Genomic DNA, 5,928 nt, shown 5'->3' with positions numbered 1-5,928 from the left:
TTTTTGCAATACGCAGGCCTCTCACTGTTGTGGCCTCTCCCGTTGCGGAGCACAGGCTCTGGACGCACAGGCTCAGCGGCCATGGCTCACGGGCCTAGTAGCTCCGCAGTATGTGGGATCCACCCAGACCGGGGCATGAACCCATGTCCCCTGTCCCCATGTCGGCAGGCGGACGCTCAACCACTGCGCCACCAGGGAAGCCCAGGATCCGGTTTTTGATATGCTTTCTCACCATCCTCTGCCCAGGAAGCAGAGCAGGCCTCCATGTCCACTGGTTGGCTTTGATGTGACATGGAGAGCACAGAGCAGCATGTTGAGTGACCACGGTGCAGGGGTGAGCCCGCTGTCTTCAGAGGGAGTTTGCTCAAAGCCTGAGGAGTGGGAAGGAACTGGGGCTTACATCACATCTCACCTTAAAAGCCTCACCCTATTCTGAGAGTAGCCTCCTGCTGCCTGCACCCAGAGGACTTCCCTGGCGGTTATGTACACGCCACCCTCTGTCATCACGCTGCCTTCCCTCTCCCGCTCCCCTCTTTTTGCTCCCCCACCTTGTGGACTGCAGCAGGAACCCCCAAATCTTCTCTTCCTGTTATACAGAACAATTGATCTGTTCCCAGTTTCGATAGGGGCAGTTGTGGGGGCTTGGATGCCCCCATAATCTCCATCAACTCCCCCCAAATCATCCCATATAAACAAGGTTACCTCCAAAGAAACGTTAGGAATATTTTGTGCTTTTTAAGCACAGTTTTTAAAATAAGCCCCTTCCAACCTGCCTGCCCCAAGCTCCATTTCACCAAGCTCCTGCTCTCAAATTTTCCCACAAGAGTTCATCAAAGGCTCAGAGGGCAGAGGGTCTTCCACTGAAAAGTTATTTCCTTCCATGGAAGGCTGCTGGGAGTATAAAGGCACATTTCCCCACGTTACTCGTGTATTTTAATTAATCTTCACTAAAATCTGCCGGATGGGAAATGCTATTTCAGTTTTGCAGAAGAGGAACCTGGCTCCTGGCTGGATTGGAAGGCCTATCTGGCATGACAAGCCCAGGCTCTGGGGTGTCAGATGTCTTTCTTCTCTTCGGCCCCCTCACGCCAGATGGGTCCCCGCTGGGCTCAGTGCAGCACCACCCCACACCCAAGACATAGCTGCTCCCTCTGCCCCTGGACAGGTGACCACAGCTGCCTGGAAGACACCCCAGACAGAGGCCTGAGGTGGTCCTTAGTGTCATTCTCCGTATTATTTCCCAGGCTCTGCCCTCCAGGCATGTGAGTAGATGGCACTTCCTGTCCCCTTGTGATCGAGTGGGGTCATATGTCCAGCCCTGACCGATGAGGTGTGAGTAGCAGTGACTTGCGTCACATCAGGCTGGAGCATTCAGTTGCCAGGTGGAAACCCTCTTCCTCTGCTGTGGCTTCGCACAGCCTTTGAGGTGGTGGCTGCTCCATCGCCTGGGCCCTGGGGGGAGCCCCGCCAGCCCTCCGTAGACGTGCAGGTGCCTGGGAAATAACTTCATGTTGGGAACCACTAAGACTTGGGTTATTTGTTATTATTGCAGTATGACCTCGCCTACCTTGACTAGTACAGATATCTGGAAAGGAAAACCAAGATGGAGATGAGAAATGGCGTGGAGGACATTCTGTCTCTGGAGACCTGTTTCGTATTCTTTTATGGGATGGCCCATCAGCTGCGACCACAGAGGAGACAGAGGAGAGGCTCAGGAAAACAAAGGTTCTTCTATGCACAGGTCCTAGAGACAGGAGGCATGCATGCCACATATGGAAATACCCAGGGTGCTCAGGAGGGGCAGGGGAGAATGCTTAGGCCACAGCCTTTACTGGGGTTTCCATGGGAAAGACAAGACAGGGCAGGGTGAACAGTTTAGGTTAGACTGGTCTGAATAATTATAGTGGGCTCTGGGCTGTAGGGGTCTTTAGCTGCTGGGCCCCTGGCCCTGGGGTGTATAAGGCAGAGGAGTATGGCCTCCTGGGGTGCACGGCCTGATAGAGGTCTGGCTCAGCATGTGTGATGCCAAAAGCCCAGGCTGGATACCTGTGGTGTCTCGGCCCAGCAGGGACCAGGTGGCACTGAGGTGGCCCTTTGTTGGACCTTAGCACATCTTGACATGAGTGATTGAGATTGCTTGTTGCCTACGCAGTACCCACGCTTCCGTTGTCCTTTGTAACAGAGCCCCAATATTATCTGGCAACATGCCCAGCTTCGCATGCCACTGCGTGGCCACGTGATTAGATTCTTGCCGCCTAAGTAAGCTGAGGTCCACCTGGACTTCTTGGTGGGCTTCCTACAGGAGCTGACTCAGCTGGAGGTCCTTCTGCCTCCTCCTTCCTGCTGCTAGAAACATAGCTGTCGAGGCTGCAGCCCCAGCAGCTGTCTTGGGTGGTGCAGGTGGTAGACGGTGAGTGTGAAAATTGTGAAGACTGTAAAAATTGACTGTCCAGGAAGATGGGCCACAATTCCCACGTGGCTTTTGTACCCAGCTAGCAAAGCCCTACTGTATCAAGTAAGTCACAGGAGGGGCTGGAAGAGATATCTGTGGGTGGGCTGAAGGCGCTGGGGACATTTCTCCAGCCCTGGAGGAGGGCGGCTCTCTGGCAGAGCAACTCAAACAGCTGGAGAAGCAGGCCTTTGAACACACGTTCTAGGGCTCTCTTCACCTTCCTTCTCCTGCCCAAGTTGCACCAGGGCCCCCGCACTCCCACCCCACAGCCTCCCCCAGAAGCTGGCTCTCCGCCAGGCAAAGGTAGGGGGGAGGGGTGTTCCCAGCTGGCTCTCCAAGCCGCCTTCAGAAGAGCAGCCGGGCCTCCCCAGGAAATGGGGCAGAGAGAAGGCCGGTGTGGGGAGACCCCAGACCTACAACGACTGCTTCTTGATCTAGACAAATCCCTCCACCCCAACTTAAGTTCCCCATCTATAAAATGGGATAATAGTACTCACCCTGCTGAGGGGTCAGCCTACTGAGCTAGGAGGCGCGCAGGAGACGGGTGAAAGGCAGGTGTGCAGTCTGGATGGGTGGGGGGCTGCTCCCAGTCACAGGAAGCAGAAAGCAATGACGTATGTCCTGGTGGTCCCCAGCCCTGGCTCAGGTGTCTGATGGACCCAGGCTCGATAGCGTGACCTGTCACTCACACATCTTATGATCCTGGACCTGAGCTTTCTCATCTGTAAACTGGGCATTATTTCTGTAGCTAAAGATTGAAGCTAACAGACGTGAACCACTTGGCACAGTGCCTGGTGCATGGCAGCCCTCCGCAACTGGTGGGTCTTTGACCACCCGTTCCTGGTCTCAGTTGGACATCTGCATTCTTACTGGATGCCCCGTTTTCAAGCCGTCTTCCCATGCCTGGTGAATGTCCCACCTAATGACACTTCCGACAGAGCAGCCTCAATTTACCAGCACGCTTTGTATAAGGGCTGAGCACAGGACCCAGACTCCCCGTCACACCCCCCAGCACAGAGCTTTGAGGGAATCCATGGCCAGAGAGGCAGAGGCACAGAGACCCACTTTGGCAGTGCCTACATCCAGTGTCTGGAGTCACCAGGGACAGAGGTTCTGCAGGGACTGGCCAAGATCTGGGTGTCAGCGGGACAGACTGCCACGTCAGTGCCTCATGGTTGGGGGCTGAGGGGTGATCTGGCCATGAGACCTCCAGGCTGGGCTCTCTGAGTCTCTCAGAGGTTATGGGATCCCCAGTAACCTTTAATGAGTTCCCTTCCTGCTTAAGTAACCCACAGCCGGTTTCTGTTGATGGGTGATCACAAACCCCAGCTGGCTCCCCTCCTCAGGCCCAAATGCTGACACCTTCCCTACCCCAAGTTGCCCGTGTATATTTAGGTGCTCCTCCTGTGCCTCTGACCAAGAAGCTTGGCTGTAGCAACGAGCTTTCACCAGCAAATTACAAAGTTAGACCCCGGCCCAGACTAATGAGGGTACTCAGGCACAGCCACATTTATGGGAGAGCAGCATTTGCATGGGGAAAGCGGGCAGATTCTGGGTTCAAATCCCAGTTCCACGGCTTACCACATGTGATCATGGGCCCACAGCATACCTCTCTGAGCCTCAGTTTCTTTATCTGTCACAACACCCCGATGGTCATTTTTTGTATGTTTTAGGGGTTTAAAGGAGGTAAGGGATGGAAAGCCCCTTGCCTCATGCTTAGCTCACTGTAGGCATTGGATCTGAGAAGAAACTGGGTCAGGAAGGAGCAGGACATCTGTTCTCACGTTATAGTTCACATCTCAATCACCTGGAAAGGTAAGTCAAATGCAGAGCAGGATGCAGCAAGCCTGACTGTGCCCCTGGTATCTGCATCTTTAGCAAGTGTTCCCTGCCCAGAGGTCTTTGTTGCAGGTAGCTGGGGTCAGTGCACTTGGAGAAATACAGGATCCAAGGGCAAGAACAGAGGAGGGGAGGGCACAGATAGCTGGGCCACCACAGCAGTGCGGCCTCTGAGGACCTTAGCTTCCCTCTTGCTGGAAGCTTCTGCAGTGACCGTCTCAGGAGGATCCAACCTGGATTTATGTTCCAGAAAGGATGCAAGTAATTTCTGTTTGTTTGATCTTTGATCACATTTAGAACAGTAGTGGATACATTTTTCTCACTTGGATAATGCAAAAATCCAATAATGTACATATTATAATAGTTCAAATTTAGCTGGCTCTTCCCATGAGCCCCGCAGTACTTTGTCTGTGCTAATAAATACAAAGTGAAATCATTCTCCCCATCTCACAGGTGAGGAAACTGAGGCCCAGAGAGGTAAAGTGACCTGCCCAAGGTCACATGGCCTAAGCGAAGGGATTTAAGCCCAGGCAGGCTGGGATTCCACAGCTATACAATATGCCATGGCCCCTTTAGGATATCACTTTGGGGTACTGTAAGGGCATTATAGGTTGTGGTCTCTGGCAGGTGCCCGTGCTTCCAAGCAAGGGGCTGAGGTCCTGGGCAGGACTAGGTGGGGTGAAGTGTGAGGGGGTCAGCCCCCCACCGGGCCTCTGACTCACCAGGCCCCTTGGCCACCACCTGGGAAATCCATGACTCCCAGCTGCATGGGGATGGGAAAGGCTCCCGGAGCCCCAGTGGCTCCATTCAGTTCACAGCCAAGGCCTGTTCACACACTCAGGCTGTGTGACCTTGAGCAAGGTGCTCCACTCTCTGAATCTGGGGGCTGCTGGGAACAATGTGAGACAGGGTTCTACTGCATGCCCAGCAGAGTGCCCAGCATGCAGACAGAGCACTTCCTGTTATCATTCAGTGGTACTGATGCAGCTGTGGTGATGTAACCTGGGTTTTCTACACCATCCCGATTCCATGCAGAGGGTGGACGTGCACAGCTGGTGCTTCTCTCTGCCCAGCAGCCATTCCCCCTTCTTCCCCGAAAAGCACCTCCATTTTCACTTGAACCGATGACTTTTGTTTCTGTAACTTGTAGCTGGACTCATTCCAAGAGGAAGTTGGAAACTTACATTTATTGAGTGCCAGCGATGTCCTAGGCACTGCGCATGATTCATTTAATCCCCAGGACAAGCCTGTAAAGCAGGTACCAACACTCCATTTGTAGATGTGGAAACCGAAGCTCAGAGAGGTTTAGTAACTTGTGCAATGTCACAGATCTGGGACACAGATCTGATGCCCCAGCCCAGCCCATATTTTAAATGAGTTAGCCATTACATTTATAACTGTGATTGACTTTTCTAGGAGGGGCATTCATTCACTCAATAGATACTTACTGAGAGCCTACTATGTGCCAGGCATGATGCTAGGCCCTATGGATAAGAACCCCACAGACAAGTCCCTGCCCTCAGGGAGTGCCCATTCCAGATGGCACAGAGGTTTCATCTCACAGGCCAAATTCAGGTGGCACTAGCTACCTGCAACATTACTGTGAGAGAATTCTGAGCCACCTCTGGGCTCAGCAG

The sequence above is a fragment of the Lipotes vexillifer genome, unplaced genomic scaffold (genome assembly GCF_000442215.2).
Source record: "Lipotes vexillifer unplaced genomic scaffold, Lipotes_vexillifer_v1.1 scaffold875, whole genome shotgun sequence".
In the NCBI taxonomy this organism is placed as follows: Eukaryota; Metazoa; Chordata; class Mammalia; order Artiodactyla; family Lipotidae; genus Lipotes; species Lipotes vexillifer.
Note: the sequence above shows the minus strand (reverse complement) of the source record.